General features: G+C 37.6%; 1 pseudogene across 1 annotated transcript; it reads left to right on the plus strand.

Moving 5' to 3' along the window:
* Nucleotides 1-20,431: 20,431 nt before the first annotated feature.
* On the plus strand, nucleotides 20,432-20,625 carry LOC307103625 (translation machinery-associated protein 7B-like; annotated as a pseudogene). Its single transcript has one exon. The product of its transcript is annotated as a translation machinery-associated protein 7B-like (transcript).
* Nucleotides 20,626-24,568: the final 3,943 nt, after the last annotated feature.

Raw genomic sequence — 24,568 nt, forward strand, 5'->3', positions numbered from 1 at the left:
TCAGCCCACTGTAATTTAGCTTTACTCTTTGCCTTTAACCTTTAGCTCTTCAGCACTGACAGAGCTGACTGACCAAACCATGCATTTCAGCATTTATTTTGTTTTGTAATGTGGGGCAGGTGACTTATCCTCTCTGTGGCTCAGCAGCCTCATCTGTAACAGGGGATTAATAATGGACTTCAACCCATGGCTTTGTTTCGGGGATGAAATGACATACTACATGTAAAGTGTCTGGCTAAGTTAGTGCAATTGTTGTCTGACCCTTTACAATCGTAGAATTATTGTTATGCTGACCCTTCTACAGCTCTCCCTTGATCTTGAAATTATTTCTACCCATGGCTTACCTGCCATCACTGTCTCTTCATTTCTCTTATCTCTTTCTGGACATGACATCTCAATTTCATGAAGCCTCTTCCTCCAGTTTCTTCTAAATGTTAATGTTTACCAGTGTCCTCTCCTCTTTTCACTCTATATACTTCATTTAAATCCATCCACTTTAATTCCCATTTAAATATTAATGAACCCCAAATCTTTTTCCCTAATCCAGATCTTTTCCCTAAGTTTTGGCCTTCCCTATACTACTCTATTTAAATAGTCTCCATCTAACTTTTCAGCAGAACCCCCAAATTCAATACCTTTACCCTTGAAATCAGTTTTTCTCCTCCTCTGCCCCTCCTCTGCCCCTGCTGCAGGGGATGGCATGATGAGCTACCCAGATACCCAATTCAGAAACATTAGCTGATCCCTAGGCTCTTCTCTTCCTCCTCACTCCTCCCTCTTAACCCATTTTCTCCATTCCCTCTTCCAGGTCTCCCCAGAATGTCTCCTCCCATGTCCATTTCCACTACAGTGTCTTAGAGCAGGCCCCAGCATCTCTCCTCTGTACAAACCCTCCTAGCTTATCTCCACACCTTCAGGCTCACAAATTTCAGTTCATCCGTTCACAGCAGCCAACAAGATCCTTTTAAAACGCAAATCCGATCATGCCATTGCCCTGCCTAAACCCCTGCAATGACTCCCCGAAGCTTTCAGGATACAATTCAAGCTCATCAGTTTAGTTCGAAGCCCTCTGCCTGAGCCAGATCAGTGCCCTTAACAGCTCCCTCCCCACCAGTTCAGGAGGCTGCAAGTGCCCTATAAAAATCTGCTGCAGTTATGTTCCGGCTGCTCAGGAAATCCCTCCAAGCTCCACATCCCACCCTGGTGATTGCAGCTTTGAGCCTCTGCTGTCATCTGAGTTCCTGGTTTAAGTCTCTGTCTCCAATCTGAACCCTGCCTGGTTGCCTCCTTACATGTAGGATCTGCTCACTTTCAATTTCTCATTCTCTCCAAATTGTGGTTTCTTTAGTCACCCCTTGTGCTCTGATGCACACTCTAGCCCATGGGCAAGGGACACTCCAGTCCCTACTCCTGACCCATCTCCCCTGACACTGCCGTCCAGTCTCACCCAACATCCAGTTTCTACCTGCCTGGGAGAGGGCAATGGACTGTTTCTGTGAACACATCAATCCCTGTGCTCCATCCACATAGAATATTTGCTGGTCCTCAAACAGTTCATGCTGTTGCACATCTTTGACTCTTCACACAAGCTGTTCCCTTTGCTCGGAATACACCCCAATCTTCTCCTACCACTTACCCATACTATGTTGCCCAATATATGCACCCACTAGCTTACTCAGGCCAGCATTTAAAAATTCAATACTTGGAAGACTTTGGTGATAACTACTCTGGTCTTAATTAAAAACCTCTCTTCTAGTCCTAGCTGGTTTGACTCAGGGGATAGACTGAAGGGTCCTGGTTTCAATTCCAGTCAAGGGCACATGCCCAGGTTGCAGGCTCGATCCCCAGTAGGGGGCGTGCAGGAGGCAGCCGATCAATGATTCTCTCTCACCATTGATGTTTCTATCTCTTTGTCCCTCTCCCTTCTTCTCTGAAATCAATAAAAATATATTAAAAAAAAAAAACAACACCTCTCTTCTGTCCTCTAAATCCCTCTATACAAACCTAACATAGTGCCTATTGTTTAAGAGTTCTTCTATTTCCTTTGGTCCCCTATTAGACTGTCAGCCCTTGAGGTCAGGGAATTATAATCAGTCTTTGTATCTAAGTGCATAGTACAGTGCTCAATATATTATGATACCTGATAAGTTTTTAATGAGTGAATGAGCAAATTAATCCTATAGTCCTGGAATAAACCAAATAAATGTCGTTTTGAAACATTTTTTAATGTAATGGAAATTTCATGTCACAATGATATGTAAACAGCTCCAAGTGTATGTTAATATTAGCACTTTTAAACCAGACATATTCCAAAATATCTCTATGAATCACGTGACAAGCTTCTACTTTTAACTTAGACTTCTAATGTATTGACTCCTTTAAAAATAAGATGAATGGCCATCAATTTCTTTCTCTAGAAGGCCTACATGACGAGGCAGGGACTCTCACAGAGGCTGCCCACGTGCAGAGTTATGTAGTGTGTTTGATGTGGATAAATTCTCACCAGGGAATAAAATAAGATACCCTCATTCTTTCTCACTGTGCATTTGCAAGGCTTTTAGGAAAGAACATTTGTATTGCAACTTTCTGAGCAACTTAGCTCCTGTGGTGTTTTTAATTGTGCCATTTATACCTGACACTATTATCCCTATGACTAAATATAATATTACCAAACAAAGATAGTTATTGGATATATTTTTTAAATTGGTAAAGAGAAATGTGTGAAATATAGAATGCTGATATTATTTTGCTTGAGCTAGCACTTCATAGTTCTAAGCCCTAACACATGCACCCACGCGCACTCACACACATACACACACACACACAAACACACACATATCTTTAACTATATTTAAATAGTATGTGATGTATGATGTTAATAATAGCCAACATTTACTAAGTGCTCACTATGAGACAGGAACTGCTCTGACAACTTTATGTACATTTTGACATTTAGACCTTGCAACAATCTTAAGGAACAGGTAATATTATTACCCCCTTTTTTCAGCTGAGGAAACGGAAACAGAGAAAGATAAATAGCCTGAGGTCATACAGCTAGTGAGTCCTAAAGCCAGAACAGACATTCAGGCCGTCTAATTTCAGAGCTCTGCTTTTCATCTCTTTGCTATCTTGTCTTTGTACAAAACATATCATAATATAAAATAAAGGTTTGCATGGCTTTATCAAGAAAATGGTAATAAAAATGAAAATGATCTCCTTCCCATAAATGGAACTATATGTATGCAATAAAACTAAGTAGGATTCGTGTAGTTTCGATCATAACTACCAATTTATCTCTTCTCTCTCCCATCAAACAGTGATTAACCTTGTACCTCTAGCATATGGTAGAGACCCTGGTGCCCAAGAAAGATTGAATAATGACATTCAGAATATATACCAACGAAGATAGGATTTGATCAATAAATTTTAAAACAGCAGATTAAGGACAGCAATAAACGCTTTATTTTCAGTATTCCATTAATCCTCAACAATGGTAGTATAAGGTAGAAATTATCATTCCATTTTACCAATGTTTTCTGTGCTTTACGGAAGTTAAGTAAATTCCCCCAAGGTCACAGAGCTGCTAAGTGATAAACCCAGGATTCAAATCCAGGTCTGTGTTACTACAAATCTCACTGCTGTCAAGGTTTTAAGCACCTTGAACTAGACCATCTTACTAGTAAGAGATTGGGCTGGAACTGCCAGTTCTGCCCAGCCTGGGAATTCTGTGTTGTCTTTAGTCCTCATCTTCCAGCTGGAGGATTATGAAACATCAGCAGTGCCTGTTATCTGTATCACCTATATCAGGCAAACAAATTCATGAACCTTGTTTTACTCCAAGTGTTACTTGTTTTGTACTCACATTTCTTTTTCAATTGCTAATTGATATAGTTGTAAAGGACAGGATGCTATGGAAGAAGGAATTAGGAGTTAATCAAACTTCTAGGTGACCCCTGCAGAGCCCTCACGTTTCTATTTCCATATGGGCAGTGTTAGCTATGAACTCAGGGGAACAGGTGAGTCTAAGAGGATTTCAGAGATGGCCAAACAAAAGTGATGGTTCAATACATTGTTCAAAATACAAGTTAAAAAATGAAAATATATCCTGAAAAAAATCTCCCAAAGTATCCATTTTTGATGCTAGCATAAAGCCAAAACCACATTTAATGAAGAGTAATATATGTTTCATAATTAGCAAAGGTAAGGCTAGAAAGAGTAAAAAGGTAATCATTTAACAAAGCACCTCACCGTAGAGGCACTCAGTAAATATTTATTGAATAAATGAGTGAGATTTACATTTACTTCTATAAAATAAGCTGCATTCCACTAAGGATAACTCTTTTGTGAAATATTATAGGAATGATTACAAATAACTATAAATAAAATTGAGTTAAAGCCTTAAAATGTATTTTTTAAAGATATAAACTTCATTTTACTATATTAACTTGAATTTCTTCTTCTACTTAACTGACCACAGGTATTGATTGACACTGTGGGGAAGAAAGTGTCATTGGTCAAAATGTCTTTTCTGTACATTCTCAGTAGTCACTCATGAGATTAATATTGATGCAAATTAACTTCCTAATGCTGAACATTTCAATTAAAACAACTTGGCCTGGTTTCCAGACTTAACTGTATCTCCTTGAAATATTTTTTGGATTCCTTTGCAATAACCTAGTTTTTAGAAATCCTAGTTTATTCTGGCTCTGAATCAATCTTCCAACATTTTCTTTCTGTTTACAGGGTCTTTTGGGAAAGTTCCAAGTTTGTCTCCAGTCTCTGAAAGAAGATGAATGAAACTGAAATTGCATTTACTCTTTTTTTGACTCTCATGTTGGTGCTCAAAGATAGATCTAATTTCTCTGATAATTTTTATAAAGAAAAATTACTAAATTATTTTAGCACTCACTGAAACAGGGTTTATTCACAGCTAATATAACATTATTCCCATGCTTTTATTAAACAGTAAAATCCTTATAAAAGGATAGATTATTGTTTTCTCAGGTATAGCCATAAAAATCCTTATACAGTACCATGCATTTTGGAATAACCTCAAAGTTAAACTCTTTTTAGAATTGAAGAAAGTGAGGCATAGGATAGATAGACTCATCAAAAAGCACATGGCTAATGAGTGGCCAACCTGGGACTGAAAACCTAGTCTAGCACGGGTTCTAACCTCTTCTCACTCCTGGAAAGCCTGTGAGACTTTTCAGATTATCCTACTGCTGATTTGATCTTCAAGGTGTATATGGAATGTTGAAAAAGTCAACAATGTCTCTCAATCTTTCTAGTACCATACACTACGTTATCTTGATCTTTCTCAAAAGAAAAATAGGAACAAATAAACTTCAAAAGTCATTATGTGCCATAATATGGAGAAAAGTACAAAGCGTCTATCTTGAGAAAACACATAGCAAATAGATGATAGGATGATAAGCACTATAGAAATAGATGACAGACCAAGAGATTGATAAAAAAAAAACGTGTCTACTATTACATTTTCAATACATAACACTTAACTCCTCAAAGGTTTTTGTGCACACAAGCTAAAGAACCCTCAGCTTAAGGGCTTCTATGAATTTTTAGTAGTTTGGGCAAATATTTCAATTCAAAAATACATGTCAAATATTGTCCTACAAAAATGTAAAGTACTTTAAATTGTTTGAGAGATATTTCACGAGACAAAATAAAGTTATTAGAATGATTTGCTTATGTCCCATATTCTTTCTGATTGTTTATAAAGGCATATAAGCATCTGCAAAAGACTGAAAAACAAATATGTACCTGGCCTAATGTTATAGCTATGTTTCAGAAAATTCATGAATGAATCAATTTTTTGTAAGTCATAATCTTATTATAAAACTAGAGGCCCAATGCACAATATTCAAGCAAGGGGGTTGGCCCTCGCAGCCCTGGCTTTGTTGGGAAGGTCGTCCAGAAGGTCGTTCTGCTATTTGGTCTAATTAGCATATTAGCTCTTTATTATATAGGATATGTCGGGGCTGACCAGCAGACCCTGAGCGATAGATGAACAGATTGCTCTCACACACGTTTCTGTGAAAGAGGGGGCTAAGGCACTACTTGGCTGTCGCTGCCGTCCAAGTAGCTCTGTTTGCCTGCCTCATTTGGCTTTTATTGTCCTATCAGCTTGAACTACAATTAATCTTTAGATACAATCAGCAGGGTAAGTATCCTTGAGAAAGTATATGCTTCTACAAGGTTGGGTCTTTAAAGACTAAACAGAGATTCTAGCAAAACACCCCGGGGGATGGGACTTGTTTTGTTTCCGGTAGGGTCCCCTCAGAGGCCCTGACCTTTTGGAGAATCCTCTTTACAGACATTCCAACCAAGTCCCTCCCTACAGAAATGCATTGTAAGCTTTCTATTTAAGGTGATTCTGCAGTAACTCTTAAAAGAATAACACAAAATAATCACTCTATTAGAGAAGCTGAATAGATACCTTAGGCAGGCCCTCAGGGGTAGCCAGCACTATGATGAAATAAGCCCTCAAAGGGATCTGATTCCTTTTTTCTCTTTTTTAAATTCTTTATTGTTTAAAGTATTACATATGAATCCTTTTTCCCCCATTAACCTCTCCCCACTCGTTCCTACCCTCCACCCCCGTACATGCCCTCACCTCCCCTACTGAATGTGTCCATGGGTTATGCTTATATGCATGCATACAAGTCCTTTGGTTGACCGCCCCCCCCCACGTCCCCCCTTCCCCCTGAGGTTGGATGGCCAGTTTGATGCTTCTATGTCTCTGGATCTATTTTAGTTCATCAGTTTAGTGTTGTTATATTCCACATATGAGTGAGATCATGTGATATTTATCTTTCTCCGACTGGCTTATTTCTGATTCTTATTTAGAATGTCAAACCAGTCCTTGGCCTGGGCCACACTTTATAATCAACTGGACAGCTTACAAAAAATAACGGGGCCCAGACAGGCCCTATCCCAGACTAATTAAGTCAAAACCTCAGGGCATCAGTATTGATAATATTAACAAGAGCAGTTCTACTGAAACACAGCTACCAAAACTTTTATAAAAAAGTGGCTTCACAAGAAAACATGGAGAGACTTAGTTACAGCAAATGCAAGCAACTCTTTCAAGGAGTCTTGTCTAAAGGGGAAAAAGGAAATAATCACAAGAAGTAGATTCACAAACATGAGAAGATTTTATATGTTTGGGGATCAGAGAAAGAAGGGGCATTGTCGGTGGGCTGGACTGGAATGAGCAAGAGGGAATGAGTGGTGCAGAGAACGGAAGAGGAGCTGGACTAACATTGGAGCAGGACAGTTCATCCCCAGGAGAGGAGAAAGGCAGCCTGTGTGTGCACAGATGCAGGGAGAGGGAGAGTTCTGGTGGAGCAAGCACATGCAAGTTCCCTCTCATAGCTTCTATTTTCTCAGTGAAAAAAGAATTAAGGTCATCAAGTGAGAGGAAAGAATAGGGATGGGATTTTGCAGATCGGCAGTCAGGGCAGATGTAAAATAATCATGCAACTAGATGAATGAAATGCCTAGAGAAATGTCACCACATTGGTCTGTTGTACCAGAAAATCAATGCCATTCAAAAATGAAATGCATTATTTTCACATGCTTTGATCTCAGTGAGTCCATATGGGGTCCTAATGACCATCACTTCCTCTTCTAGAAGTGTGAAACCACCCTCCTCTGGTTCATTCTCGTCTTGCCAGAGATCAATAAAGCTTGCCCCTTTCTGGTTTGCAAAATATTTCTTCCCTTTTTAAAAACTCAGAATGATATTTGCTTATCTCCAGTTTGCCAATTCCTAGTCCCCAGAATTTCTTAATAATAAAATCACTGGAAATTGCTCAGCAATCTCATTTCTGAACACTCTCAAGACCCCTCAGCATAATTTCATTTAATCAGCATATGTGAACTCGTTTTTAAAAATACTAGGCACTTCATCTCTCCACCCAGAACATAATTCAGCATGGTGAGAAATCCCTAACTTACTCTTGCTGTGTTCTATTCTGTCAGCTTGGCCTGTTACACACCCAGTAAATTCTGTATATGCACTTTATTATTTCTAAACTTTTCTATTATCTGACAGTCTACAAGCATTTGTAAGTATTTCCCAAGATTAAGTTAGTTGAAGCACTCTTATCAAATGAATGAAAGATAGGAGGTGACTTTTGAACTTCTGGAAAACTATAAGCACTTCAGAGACTAAGATCACTTATGCTCAGGAGAAATAAAATCATGTTATTATCTCCTCTAAAGGTAATGTCACACCCTTCCTCAAGCTGCTTCTTCTCAGCTCTTGATTTACTTTATTTTCCTCATTACCTGTCTCTTTATGCTTTCAAATTATCTAAATATTGTTTCCAAAGACCAACCTTCACAAAGCACTGTGGATTTCAAGGTGATGTGAAAAGCACGTAACAGTTGATCCCCCATAGACCTTGTGTCAAGTCCTGCTCTGGGTTGTGGGTTACATACATCTCTTTGGAGTATAATTGTCCTGCAAAGTGTGGATAATAAGAGGATTGTGTGCATAGGAATAGGTTGTCTCTCCCAATGCCGAAAAACACACTCAGTGTTCCAAAAATACGTCTTCTCTTCCTTTCTTTCTCTCTTCTTCGCAAATGGCCCCACTTTCCCAATAAGGCAAAAACCCTAAATAACATTTTTTTTCTGGTAAATACCATGAGCTCTACCATTTTCATTCTTGAGTATTTGTCATATTCTACTTAGTTCAGAGTGTACTTTACTTTTTCATATCATACTCTGATTTCTTTAGCTATTTTACATATTAAAATCTCATTAATTCCCAGATGAAGTTACAGAGATAGATAAAAATATAGATACAGAAAGATAAAAATTAATAGGTATAGATTTAAGTATTTATATGTATAGATACAGTTATGGATATGGTTTTATATCTCTGACTTTTATATGCAAATATATATATATACACACAATTTTATTTTAGGTACAGCAGATGGGTGTAGAGGGCAAGAAAACCAAGTGTTAAATCAGACAGAAAAGAACTCTAGTCTTCACTCACTTTAAATTCTCTAAGCCTCCATTTTGTTGCCTGTAAAATAACTTCTTCATTACAGAGTTGTATTTAAGAAAGACAATGTTTGTAAAAGTCTGGCATATAATACATTCCCAGTGAATTGTTGCTTCATTACTATTATTTTCACAAGTCTTATTTTTCTGCAATGCCAGACATTTTTAATAGCAACAATACATAAAAGCCTACGGAGCTGGATCTTGCTCTGATTCCATCTTATTAATAGTAATGAGTAAATTGGCAGAGTTGATGTTTTCAAATTTTAAAAGATGCTATCTTTTAACCGAGTCTTATAACATCTGTGGTTTGGCTGCAATAGGATTACTCCAATGAATAAGATTTTTTTTCTAACTCACACATCAAATGAAATAGCTACATGATACTATATTACTGAAGTTGTCCATTTGTAACCCAGGCAGAGAATTTTGTTGGGGTGTTCGAACACATAAATCAGTAATAAACACAGGGGCACTGATACACATAAATTCCAGCTTCTGGGACATAGTTCTTCATTTTATTTTATTTTTCTCTCTCCTTCTTTCTCTCTCTGTCCATATAATAGTGCTGATTTTATATATGTATATTTATTAGTGTTGTTTACTATATATTACTATTCATAATATACATATATGTATTTACTATTGTTCTTTGGCTAACCAAACTTACTTTGAGAGACTTTTGCTGTTGACTTTTCCGTATTTTCTCCATTTTTCTTTTCTTTTTTTCTCATTTATCTCTATTGTTGAAATTATTACAGATGTCCTCTTTTTCTCCCCAGTGACCATGTCCATTCCTCACCTGCCCCCTCCCTCCCCCACTGCAGGCCTTCTTCTCACTACTATCTGTGTCCATGGGTTATGCATATATGTTCTTTGTTAATCTCTTCCTACCCTTCCCTTTCCTCTGAGATTCATCATTCTGTTCCATACTTCAATGTCTCTATATTTATTTTGTTCATCAGTTTATTTTGTTCATTAGATTCCACATATGAGTGAGATCTCTGACTGGCTTATTTCACTTAGCATAATACTCTCCAGGCCCCTCTATGCTATCAAAAGGTAAGAGATCCTTCTTTTTTATAGCTGCATATTCCATTGTGTAAGTATACCACATTTTTTTTTATTCACTCATCTATTGATGGGCACTTGGGCTGTTTCCAGATCTTAGCTATTATAAATAATGCTGCTATGAGCATAGAGGTGCATACATTCTTTCTGATTGATTGGTGTTTCTGGTTTCTTGGGATATTTTCCTAGAAGTGGGATCACTGGGTCAAATGGCAGTTCCATTTTCAATTTTTTGAGGAAACTTCATACTGTCTTCCACAGCGGCTGCACCAATCGGCATTCCCACCAGCAGTGCATGAGGCTTTCCTTTTCTCCACATCCTTGCCAGCACTTGTCATTTGTTGATTTGTTGATGGTAGCCATTCTGACAGGTGTGAGGTGATACCTCATTTTTGTTTTAATTTGCATCTCTCTGATGATTAATAACTTGAAACATTTTTTCATATGTCTCTCAGCCATCTGTATGTCCTCTTTGAAGAGTGTCTATTTAGGTCCTTTGCCCATTTTTTTAATTGGATTGTTTGTCTTCCTTTTCTTAAGTTGTATGAGTTGTTTATATTTTTTAGAAATTAATCCCTTGTCAGCAGTATCATTGGCTAATATGTTCTCACATACAGTGGGCTCCCTTTTCATTTTGTTGATGGCTTCTTTTGCTGTGCAGAAGCTTTTCATTTTGATGCAGTCCCATTTGTTTATTTTCTTTTGTTTCTCTTGCCCTAGGAGCTGTATCAGCAAACATAATGTTACAAGAGGTGTCTGAGATTTTGCTGCCTATGGTTTCTTCTAGGATTTTTATGGTTTCACAACTTACATTTAAGTTTCTTATCCATTTTGAGTTTATTGTTGTGTATGGTGTAAGTTAGTGGTCTAGTTTCATTTTTTTGCATGTACCTGCCCAATTTTCCCTACACTACTTATTGAAGGGACTGTTTCTATGCTATTGTATGCTCTCGTCTCCTTTGTCAAATATTAATTTTGAGTGTAATGGCTTGGGTCGATTTCTGGGTTCTCTGTTCTGTTCAATTGATTTATATGCCTGTTCTTGCACCAGTACCAGGCTGTTTTGAGTACAGCAGCTTTGTAATATAACTTGATATCTGGTATTGTGATCCCTCCTACTCAAGATTGCTAGGGCTATTTGAGGTCTTATTGGTTCCATATAAATTTTTGGAGTGTTTGTTCTATCTCTGTGAAATATACCATTGGTATTAAAATGGGGATTATGTTGGATAAGCAGATTGCTTTGGGTAGTATGTATATTTTAATTATGTTAATTCTTCCAATCCACAAACATGGTATATTCTTCCATTTGTTTGTATCCTCCCCTATTTATTTTGTCAAGCCCTTTAGTTTTCTGAGTACAGGTATTTTTGCCTCCTTGGCTAAGTTTATTTCATGGTATCTTATTTTTGTTGTTGTTGCAATGGTAAATGGAATTGTTTTCTTAGTTTCTCTTTCTGAGAGTTCATTATTGGTATATAAAAATGCCATCAAGTTCTAGATGTTAATTTTGTATCCTATTTTGCTGAATTCATTTATTAAATCTAATAGTTTTTTGGTGGGTTTTCTATGTACAATATTATGGCATCTGTGAATAATGACAGTTTCACTTGCTCCTTTCTAATTTGGATGCCTTTTCCTTTTTCTTCTTGTCTGATGTACTATGTTGAATAAGAATGGTGAAAGGAGACATTCCTGTCTTGTTTCTGTTATTAAGGAAAACGCTTTTAGTTTATTTCAAAAAATTCAAGATGAAGGAAGACTTCTAAGCTCTTTTTACAAGGCCAGCATTATCCTAATTCCAAACCAGATAAAGACACTATAAAGAAAATTACAGTTTAATATTCCTGATGAGCATAGGTGTCAAAATACTCAACAAAATATATTAGCAAATTGGATTCAGTAATATATTAAAAAGATTATTCATCATGACCAAGTGGGATTTATCCCAGGGATGCAAGGATGGTACAATATTCATAAATCAATAAATGTTATATATCACAAAAATCATATGATCATATCAATAAATACAGAAAAAGCATTTGACAAAATCCAGTACCCATTTTTGATAAAAATTCTCAGGAAAGTGGGAGCAGAGGGATCATACCTAAACATAATAAAGGCCAGATATGACAAACAGACCTACAGCCAACATCATACTCAATGGAAAAAAAAAAAGTAAAAGCATTTACACTTTTCTAAATGCAATATAGAGCAGACTAATAAAAATGTAGCATTTTTTTTTCATTATATCTTCTACATTTCCTTTTTATCAATAATATTTTTTTTTTTTGCCAAAACCGGTTTGGCTCAGTGGATAGAGCGTCGGCCTGCGGACTCAAGGGTCCCAGGTTCGATTCCGGTCAAGGGCATGTACCTTGGTTGTGGGCACATCCCCAGTGGGAGGTGTGCAAGAGGCAGCTGATTGATGTTTCTCTCTCATCGATGTTTCTAACTCTTTATCTCTCTCTCTTCCTCTCTGTAAAAAATCAATAAAATATATTTAATAATAATAATAATAATATTTTTGCTAAAACAAATAATAGAAGTATATTTATTTTCACTGAAGCTAACTGTGAAGGAATTTCAAGGCAAGGAAAATAAAACAGGGATTATTGGCTTGACAGTTAGTGAGACTAGAAAAAAATAAAAGCTGCACTGCATCTAGAAAAATTACCTCTAAACTGATTGCTATAAGTAAATCAATATCCTAGCCTTTTTACATGTTGGCAAATTAATGGAAAGAAATAGGCTTATTTATTTATTTGAGTGATATTCAACCTAATAGCATTTCAATAAGTGAATAAAGAAAACTAAAGACGAAAAACCAGTGTGACTTAAAGGAAGTAGTTAAATTTTGGGAAATGTGATTTTTTTCCTTCTCTTTATATTCTCAAAATTGATGAAGAATTGTTTTCACATGTACCTTATTTGACTTGCATTGCACAATAATTTGGATCAATAAATATGATTTACCTAGAGTTGTCAGAACCTGGGGGTGCATAGTTGTCATTCTTAGCGTGTTTTTTAATTCAAAAATAGTTGTGCTTTTTTTTTTAATACAATTAACAAGGCAATTTCATGTAAAACAACAACAAAATCAGAATTTAGCCCTGTCAGCATGCCTCAGTGGTTGAGCATCAACCTATGAATCAGGAGGTCACTGTTTGATTCCTGGTCAGGGCACATGCCCAGGTTGTCTGTGTGGGGGATGGGGGTGGGAGTGGTGGGAAGGGGGAGTGTGCAGGAGGCAGCCAATCAATGATTCTCTCTCATCATTGATGTTTCCATCTTCTCTCTCCCTCTAATTTCCTCTCTGAAATCAATAAAAATATATTTTTAAAATAAAATTTAATTTAAAAAATCAGATTTTATACAATGGATATATCCCAAAATGCACATTTTTAGCTCTTTGACATTGGGAAATATTTTTAGCTCAATCAGTCTTAATTTTGTCATCAATAAAATAATTATAATACCCACCTTAGAGATTATTGTAAAATTTTAAATATGTATTTCATGAAAAGCACTTGATAAATATTCTGAGAATGGACCATTATTGTAGCACTTATACTCCCAAGTAGTGTGGATTAGTTGTATTTCTATTATGTGTGTATGCATGAGTGTGTTGTTTGTTTTTTAAATTCTAAAACTTTAAAAGTCTTTCTCACTAAGAGCTATTTTTTTTAAAGGGATTCATAATAGGTTTGCCTTTGAATAATAAAAGTACCATCTGGCTGAGCCATGAAAATTCGGATGAAGCCCTGACATAGGGAGAAATGGCAAGTCTAAAAATAATAAGAAAAAGAACAATAAAAAGAAGAAGATGATGATGAAGAAGCATGTGCTTGCTATAGCCAAATGCTTCATATGTATTACACCTTAAATGCTAGATACCCATTAGGAAATTGCTTTTTTAAAACTCATATATGATAAATGGTTTATTTCAGATATAATAAAATCGGCATGCACTTAATGTAACTTAAAATATGTAAAAGAAAATTAATACAACTGTAATGAAAATAAATCCACAGTCATGGTGGGATAATTTAACATGCCTGTCTCAGCTGCTGTTCTGATAAGCAGACCAAAAAATTGTAAAAATATAGAAGAATTGAGCAGCATTAGTACTAAACTAATATGTCCTAAGGGACATATATAGAACACTGTACCTAGCAATTGCAGAATAAAGGGGGAAAAAATAAAGTAATTTGAAAGGAAATTGCTTTTTTAAACTTTTTCTAATTAAAAATGTAAAACTTGCTGAGATTATGAAATGTAGTCAATGTCTCCTAGTTAGTAATTAGCATATCTGGTACTTGAACCCAAAGTCCTGACTCAAGGACTGAGCTTTTGCCCACTTCACTGTCAACATCTATGTGAAGGAGTTATAAATAACTCTCAGAAATAATACTTAAAGTGGGCATAGCCCAAGGAAAAGAAGAGGAAAGTTCTTCTTCTATAAACTTCTAAAAGACAACATTATAACATACCTATTTCCAGGTTTTTTTCTATTTGTTTATGCAACTAATCATAAGTCCATTCTGTCAACCAGAGGTCATTGGTTCCAATTACATGCCAACAATTTGGACTGAGGTGAAGGAGGAAACTTTGTTCAGTGCAAAACAGCTCAATTGCAATACAGCACAGCTATGATGCAGCCATGGGGCCAGGCAGGCCTGGAGTCAGGCCCCTCTCCTAGACAGCTCTGCTCTGCTCCTTGCTGGTCTGCTTTGCACTGCACTGGTCTACTCTACTGTGCTTTGGTCTGCTCCGTTCTGGGACAGTCTACTCTGACCTGCACTGGTCTATTCTGCTCCCTGACATCTGCAGGTTTCAGCTCAGCCAGGAAGACAAGATGGAAAGGGAAAATGCACTCCCAGAGCCAGCAGGCAGATGGCTTATACAGACAGAAGTCTCTGCCCCTGGTCCCTGTTTGGTCTGTCCTCATGCAAATGAGGGTTCCAAATCCTTGCAATTTGATTGGTCAGAATAGAGCTGCTCTGGTTGGTCAGAGCTGTGCAACTTCAATTCAATGGGGAAAGGCTCAGTCCTATTGGTTGAAGTTAGAAACTCCTTTATAAGGGCTGGCTCAGATGGCAGAAACACCAATGCAGGTAGGCAGTTTAGTGCAGAGGCAAGTAGTTCAGTGCAAGCTTCTCACTGAAGAGCAGTTTGTGTGAGAGATCTCTGTGTAGAAATGGCTACTAGGCCCTGTGTTTTGTTTTTTTTTTATTTGAGCCCAGTTACCTTTCTTAATAGATATCTTCTTTCTCAGTGTTCACAATTCCAACACACATCTCTTCAACCAAAACGTTCTGCCAAGAACCATGAGCTCATTCCTGTGTGGCCTCAGAAACAAAGAGATATCAGATTCCAAAATAAATATTTGGTAATAAAAATTGGAGAAGGGCTATACATTTTCAAATCTAATCTTTAAGATAAAAATATTCCTCAAAATTTCAAATGCCCCACTATAAATTCTATAAATTAAGATATCAAAAGCTAAAATATACTACTTAAGGTGTAGTTGAGTTCAACGGCTACTCCAAATTCCATAGCCTGTGAAACAAATCCAAATATAATGATTTTACATAAATCAATGCAATGATTTGATTATCAGTAAAATAAAATAAAATAGATTTTCTTATTTGTACATAAAAAAATATCAAATTTGCTTTATAGAACTAAAAGCAAAATAAGCTTGAGAAATAAGCTTTGTGGGCAATTTGTTCATTAAAATGTAAACAGGTAAAGTATGTAAAGTGCTATGCATGCCAGGAAAGTGAGCCTTTTCATTTTGAACAACTCTAAACTTACAAACAATAGACATTTAGGTGACATCCAGATTATATTTGAGGCTGTCTAGGTGAGCGTGCAAATCAGTAAATTGTGTATATAATGGATGATTAGGTGAGCACAATTGGAGTCTGTGCCTACAACCCACATTTACATGCTTAATCATCATACTTGTATTTCACTAAGAATGGTTTACACACACGTACTTTTATACCTATGGTCTCTATTTCTCATACAGACAAATAACCCCCTTGTTCCTTTGAAGTTAATCCTCTTTTCTATATTATTACATATGTCATATAAAACCCTTAGACTGTTTGATGGACATTGCTTATCAATGGTTTGGTTGTATCTATGGACCCTGCATCAGATCTGGGAGCACCATAGAATAGAGTGAGGAAGGAGATAGGTTTTCTCTCTTTTAAACATGCTTTTTCAATAGTCTCCTTTTTCCAATAGTATCTTAAACATTTCAAACACCTACAACAAAAACTAAATTCACACTTTGCATATCCATTTCCGTTTAAGAGGTAACCCATAAAAATCATTCAACATCAGGTTTACAGAAGGGGAAACTGATATAATGCTATGTATTTTTCAAAAGCAACTGCTTTCCCATCACTTTCTGAGGCACCTCATAGAAAAGAAAAAGATGATATGCCCTGTTTATTCATACAAAAGCCCTATCAAGGATTTCAATTCAGCTCCTTTACAAGCTTCAACCTTACATCCCCTCCTCTTGACTGGACATTCCTATTTGGATGCCTCTCCTGTACCCAGCAAAGTGTTTCCTCTTTCTTCCTAAACATATTCACCATACTGTTCTTGAGTCATGCAATCAGGAATGACTCCCCTCTTTGATACCCTCATATGATCATCAACAAGCCCTTTTCATTAATCTTTTTGATCATTAGTTTCCACCCATCACATCTGGCCCTTTGAACATCACATCAGATTTACTGCAAAAGCAACTCCCCAGTCTTGTTTCCTCACTTCCTGTCCTCTGTAATCCATCCACATTCTATACCACATGACTCATTCAAAACTGCCTTCATTATGTATTTGCATCTGTCTATCAGTTACCATAAAATAAAATTAACCATAACAAAAAACAAGCATCAAGGGTCTAATATGGTGCCAGGTGCTCTGTGATATGTGTTATATCAGTTACCTCATAATAATCAGATGGAGATATATTCTGGCTAACTCTATTTCATAGATTGCCGGAAACAAATCAGTTTCACCAAAAGAGAGATGTTGACAGGAAGCCAGGAAGGCTGGTCAACAACCTTAATTGCTCTAACCACTCACCCTTTAGTTGTTTACATTGTTAGCTGAAGCAGCCTCCACCTTTGTTTGTCCCATGTAAGTTTCTGTTATTTCCTGCCTAAGGGCTACATGTAAGTTTCTGTTATTTTGCCTAAGATGTTTTTCCCCAAAGCCTCAATAAAAGGGATGGCAGAGCCAGAGCAGTTGTCAGTTCTCCCACTAGAGGTGGACTACCGCCTGGCCCCCCATTTCGCCAAATTGAATTTCTTCAAGTCTCCATTCATTTGTGTGCGGCCCTTCTCCAGAACTCGAACCCTGAACCGGCACCCTGGACCACGCTGGACGTGGAAAGGGATTCCTACAATAGATGGAGAAATTTAAGTTTTAGACATTGATTAATTTGCCCGAGTTCACATCTTTAGGAATCTAGTAGTATGCATACACACAAGATGTGATTCTAGAACTTAAGCTATTAACTACTATCCTAAAGGTATGCAGGAATGTCTTCTGTGAACCTCAGACGGGAAAGCTGTTTGGAAGGATCAGGGTAAAAAGTGAATACAAGAAAAGACATCTTCAGTCTTCTAGAGTTTGTATTTACATGAGAAGTAACTTAGAGAAACATGAGTTATTTTCTTCAAGAGTTTTCTGTCTTTTGCCTCTATATTTCCTTTCACTTAAATAAGCAATGGTTTTTAATATCTGAAAGAGTAGTAGCAGGATAATAACTTTCCAAAGGAACAGTGGTTTGACTACTGAAAAATTTAACAAAGGGTCATAATTAATAAGTGGAATTATCACAGTACATACACAGAGAAAGTTTATTTTCTTCTGTAAAGAGATATCCAAATAGAATAAAACAGACTTTTAATGGCTCCCCTTATCAAATATTTTTGTGTGTGTACTACATTTGGTAATCAGTCAAGGAAGGGACACAATTACTTTTAACTATAGACAGAAGGATAATGTAAAAGTTGCATTTCAAAATTCTATTTGGAGATGTAATCACACAGACTGATAGGCTTTGGGAAATCCAAAGGAAAAGTAAAAATAGCATATATAGATGTTTTAGTTTTATATTATATGTATTCGACACCAGTCAAGAAGTTGGAACCCTTTTTATGTGGCATGTGGTGAGACATCACAATCCTGAAAGTGTACCTCTACCCTCCCACAGTTCACCCAAGACACTGGGAGGCTGGATGATTAGGTTGAATTTAACACTGGAGCCCAGGAGCTCCCCACACAAAGTTTATCCCTGCCCCTGTTAGGCTTCCTTGATTGTAACCATCAGAAACCCATTCTAGTTCAACAGAAGAGAATGGATTAAAGCAATCTTAGGGAGCTCAAATGGCAAAACATCTTCAAGCCAGGCTTAGAGTCAGCTCAGCATCAGTAAGGAACAGGCCAGTTTTGGGCGTCAAGCACACAGGACCACCTTGACCATCGATCTCTTCAGAACACTGCCCAGGAGCGAGTGAACTTGCATATTTCTGTACCACCCCACCCTACCCCACCCCCCGCCACACACACACACACACACACACACACACACACACACACACACAAAGAAAATAAGGTGACTGGTTTGGTCTGGGGGAAATGCCCACCTGTTGATTAAGCAAGTGTAGAGACCCTTATTCAAAGCACCAGTAAGATTGCAGAGCTGAGTGATGTCATTCTTCAAAAAGAAAACAGGGTACTGTTTGGAAAGGTGAATATTTGGTGGGCAGCCAAAAAGCCAATGATAAAATTTATTCTTTTTGGAAACAAGAATTTAAGATTATTTTATCTGGAATAAAGAAAATCATTGAATCTTTTCATTACAGTCTTTTGCATGTCCATATTATTGTTAAGAAGAGACTGGCCAGTTTTTTTTCCCATCTGAATAGGAGTTGAACAGAGTTCAGTTAATGAACCCTGGCTCAGATTAGGCTAAAATGTAAGCAAGATCATTTGCTCATTGGGCAAAGTTCTATTGTGATAAAGGGGATAAAATAATAAATAGTGGGTAAGCTTAATTTTTTATCCACTACATTTTTAAAATATCCAGAGTTCCAAGATCTTGAAAGCACATTGGAGATTATTATCTAAGACAAACTCATCATTGTTTAGGTTAGGAAACTGAGATCCAGAGCACTAAAATGACTTGTCCTGGGTCATGTTACTGCTCAGTATCAAAAACAAAGCCACTACTCAGATTTCCTGTTTCACAGTAACATCCACTATTCTTCACTCTTTTCTTAGACCTCATGTGCCCTGGATGATTTAGACACTCATGATTAAAGATAATTTCTTGAATTTGCTTTTGATTCCATCATCTACAATTTTATAATTTGGGATAACTTTATTTCCCCAACATGTATATTTTAAACTGCATTATTCCATCAAATCAGTTTGCCATTAATTATAACACGCACCACTAGGAAATCAAACAAAATGCTGGCAATCAAATTAGAACACAATACTTTTTTACTATGTAGGATATTTATTTTATACTTAGTGAAAAGGGTCATTAACCCTGGGATTTTCATCATGCATTATTCTTGTTCATAGGTTATAAAAGGGAAATATACACAAAATACATTTTAATATCAGCTCTAAAAAACTTCTGCACACATGGAATTCAACTATCCTGAATGACATTTCATCTCAGAGCCATTGACACTCTGTTACTAATATCAACCTCTATGCTTCAAGAGCATCGGTGATGCCTCATTTCTTAAACTTGTCCCCAGCCTCTTCTTTCATGCTACTGACACGCAGTCTGCACTCATGTTCCTTCCTCAAACAGTCCTAATGGTTATTTTTTTAATATATTTTATTGATTTTTTTATAGAGAGGAAGGGAAAGGGATATAGAGTTAGAAACATTGATGAGAGAGAAACATCGATCAGCTGCCTTCTGCACACCTCCTACTGGGGATGTGCCCGCAACCAAGGTACATGCCCTTGACCTGAATTGAACCTGGGACCTTTCAGTCCGCAGGCCGACGCTCTATCCACTGAGCCAAACCAGTTAGGGCCTAATGGTTTTTGACTGAAATGTCAAGAGTTTGCCATTGTCCAGCCCGGCCACCAAGAATAACAATTAAGCTCACACATGTGCACACAATGACATCGTCCTTACCACTGCCACCTGGTCAACAGCAATTGTAAAACTCCATCGAGTACCACACGCATCCTAATTTCAGCTATGTTAAATGTGAAAAACGGGGGCAGGGTCTGGGGGAGGGGTGGCAGGTACTATGTCTCACCATAAAGGTGGCAAGAAGAAGCCCTGAAGCAGCCCAAGAAGCAGACCAAAGAGATGGACAAGGAAGAGAAGGCATTAAAGCAGAAGCAAAAAGAGGAGCAGAAGAAACTTGAATAGCTAAAAGCGAAGGCCAAGGGGAAGGGCCCTCTGGCCACAGGTGGAATTAAGAAATCTGGCAAAAAGTGAGCTGTGCCTTGTTCCTGGAGAAACGGTGATCCTTAATTCCGTTCCTGTTTTAACATCTGGATTCCTGCCATAACATCTGTTGCTACTGTTAGCTAGAATAAAGTGTTGACTCTGAGCTTGTTGTACATTTAAGAATGAACTTTTGCCCCTGGCCAGTGTGGTTCAGTTGGTTGGAGCATTGTCTCGTACACCGATAGTGGCTCATCTCTTTAGTTCTTCTCACTCAGCTATTTCTCAACCCAGCTCAGAATTCTGCCAAAGTGTGTTCTTCAGTCTTTGTTCTATCCCAAATTCTGTACCACCTGGAATTAAACCAACTAATTTGAAATAACCAAAAAGAAAAGTGAAAAAAATAGATGCATTAGAACATGAATGTTATAATGAGATATATATTTTTTTGTATTTTAATCCCTGAAATGAATATAGGGAACTAGCTTTCTCATTATTATAAAATTTGCTAAGCCTTTTTAATCCCACCATATATCTGTAAATGATGTGCTATTCTGGGTATTTCTAGCTGACATTAGTGTGGAAACTGGACAGATATCTGTGTTATTCCTATTTCCCAGGCTGTGCCACCAGAGAAGCTGTTATACACTAGACTTCACTTAAGTAGATCAAAAGCTGATTTTTTAATTTTCTGAAAAATTTAGAATTTTCAAAAATTAAATAATTCTCTACTTCCTTTTTAGGCTCAAAATCTTTTATGGAGGTCATATTGAATATCATTTTCTGGGGGAATGAACCTAGATTATTTGGCACACAGAAATAAGGTGTAACCCACAGTGATGAGCACAGTTCTGCCAGCTTCCTAAGAAAACCCTGGCATGTTGCTCACAGTGTGGCCCAAGGAACCGCAGGAGTAGCATCACCTGAGAGCTTGTCAGTAATGCACACTCCCAACTCACCCCAGACTTACAGAACCAGAATCTTCACATCACCAAGATCCCTAGGGAGACAGGCACATTATGGTTCAAGAAGCAATGGCCTAAAAGATGGGCTGTTCAGTTAGCACTGAGTACACACTTCCCAGAAGCTTGGGTTGCTGTAACCATTTTATTGCCACAGCTGACATAAGTAGCTCTTAGGCTCTGAGGCATTTCCAGGCTGACTGCTATTTGCTAGCACAGTTTCAATCTTCAGAGGTGAATAAGGGAAAAAAAAAAAAAGGAAGGGGTGGGTAGTGAAGGGCACAGCTCTTTACCAAGGTTACTGAATCTTTAAGTAGTGGAACAATAAAGAGGTAGAGAAGCTGTGAGCTGGAAGAAAACTCTCGTAGCTCAATCATCCACTCTGTTTCACCAATACTATTGACCACTTCCTACATGCCTCACATTTAATCTTTCTACCTCTCTAAAACTTTTCTTCTCACTCTTTCTCTGCTCACCTTATAAAGCCTCACATGACAGTCTAAACCAAGGATTCTGTAACAGGAGTTCAGGGATTGCCTTCAGGGAGCCCCTGAATCTAAGATGACATGTTTAAAAATTGGGGTGTAGGTATATGCATATTTTCATAGAAAAAAAAATCCATGCTTTTATCAGAATTTGAAAAAAGGTTATAATCAGTCAATCAATCACTTGATCAATAGTTAAGAACTACTAGCAGTCTAAGTAAGTAATATCTATCCACCATTTTAAAGTCATTGATATAAACTTTTTGGTGGCAAACATTAACTAATTTCATTTGGAAATTGGCTCATTATGAAATAACTAATACTCCACCCACTTTGTGCTGTCACAGACCTTTCTGCAGAAAATAAAAACCAACAACAAAAAACATAGCAATGGGAAAAGATCATCTCACTTAACTATAAGAGGACCTCACTTAGCTACATAATCATGTTGGCACCACTTCCCATTTTGCTGTTTTCCATTCCTTCATTCTCTGTTATCTTTTACTAGAGGCCCAGTGCACAAAATTCATTCATGGGGGGTCCCTCAGCCCAGCCTGCACCCTCTCACAATCTGGGACTCCTCGGGGGATGTCAGTTGGACATTCCTCTTGCAATCCAGGACCGCTGGCTCTTAACCATTTGCCTGCCTTCCTGATCGCCCCTAACCATTTGCCTGCCTGATCACCCCTAACCACTTGCCTGCCTACCTGATCGACCCTAACCATTCTGCCTGCCTGCCTGATTGCCCCAATTACTCTGCCTGCCTGCCTGATCGCCCCTAACTGCTCGCCTGCCTGCCTCATTGCCCCTAACCACCTCTGCCTCAGCCCCTGCTGCCTCAGCTTTGTCCAGAAGAATGTCCAGAATGTCGACAGGAAGGTCATTTGGCTGTCCAGTCTAATTAGTATATTACGCTTTTATTACTATAGATTCTTTTTTGTTGTTGTTGTTAATCCTCACTTGAGGATATTTCTTTCCATTGAATTTTTTAGAGAGAGTGGAAGGGACGATGAAAGACAGAAAGAGAGAAACATCCATGTGAGAGAGACTGGTTGCCTCACAAGTGTGTCCTGACCTGATCGGGGATGGAGCGGTACGTGCCCTTGACTGGACCCTTCAGTCTGCATCCAAACACTCTATCCACTGAACCAAACAGATAAGGCTTATCTTTTATTCTTAAGGGTTAATTGATGGTAGCCCTCCCTCAGTATTAGCTCCCTAGTTCTTCCAGAAATGTGTCATAGCTATATTGTCCTCATTCTATCCTTTCCACTCTGTCAATTTCAAAATCTCATTCAAGAAACAGCAAAGAAAGGTCAGGATTAGCTTTGGCTGGCTATCATAATATACACCCTTAGCTCAGGTCCCACAAAAGGGGTGGTGTCTTTTAATGCCTTTGAAATCATCAAAAGAAATTAAAAAAAAACATTTCTAATCCTATCTTTACAACCAGAAGTCCATTGATCAGTGTAGGTAAAGGGATGGCAAATCAAGGGGGAATGGCTTTTAGAAAGTATGATTTGATCCACACAGCTGAGTGATCAGGGCAAGCGCAAATCCCATCTGAGTGGGACAATAAATCTATAGTCCTGTCATCTTTGAGATATCTCATTCATGAAGCACAGGTAAGACATCACCTCTAGTTGCCATTAAATTATCAAGTACATTTGCTTTGCAGTGATCCATGTATAGATTTTTACAATTAAGAGAACAATGTAGCTCCAGAAATTTAGTACAAATATCTAACATCAAGACCTGAACTCTAGTTTTCCTACTAAATGCCTGGGAAATTTGGTCCCAAAGACTTTGCCCTTCTGGGGCTAGGTTTATTTATCTAAAAAAAGAAAGAGTTGTGTTCATATTAGAATGGCCAAAATCTAGAACCCTGATAACACCAAATACTTACAAGGTTGTGGAGCAACAGAAACTCTCATTCATTACTGGTGGAAATGCAAAATGGTACCATCACTTAGGAAGACAGTTTGGCAGTTTCTTACAAAACTAAGCATATTATTAAAATCCAGTAATTATAATCCTTGGTATTTACCCAAAGATGTTAAACACTTGTATTCACACACAAAAAAAAATAACCCTGCACATGTATGTTTATAGCAGCATTATCATAATTGCCAAAACTTGGAAGCATCCAAGATGTCCTTCAGTAGATGAAAGGATAAACTGTGGTCCATTCAGACAATGGAATATTATACAGCAGTAAAAATAAATGAGCTCTCAAACAATAAAAAGACATAGAGAAAACTTAAATGCATAGTGCTAAAAGAAACCCATCTGAGAAGGACACATACTATATGATTCCAACTATATGACACTCTGAAAAATGCAAAACTCTAAAGAAATTTTTAAAAATCAGTAGTTGCCATAGGTAGAGGGAGGGGGAGGAATAAGCAAAGTACAGAGGATTTTTAGGGCAATGATATTACTCTATATGATCCTATATAATAAAAGTATAATATGCAAATCAACCAAATGGCAGAACAACCAGTCGGCGGGGGGCAGGGCCAGAGAGCAGGTGGTGCCAGGCCAGCC

Source organism: Cnephaeus nilssonii (genome assembly GCF_951640355.1).
Source record: "Cnephaeus nilssonii genome assembly, chromosome: 7".
In the NCBI taxonomy this organism is placed as follows: Eukaryota; Metazoa; Chordata; class Mammalia; order Chiroptera; family Vespertilionidae; genus Cnephaeus; species Cnephaeus nilssonii.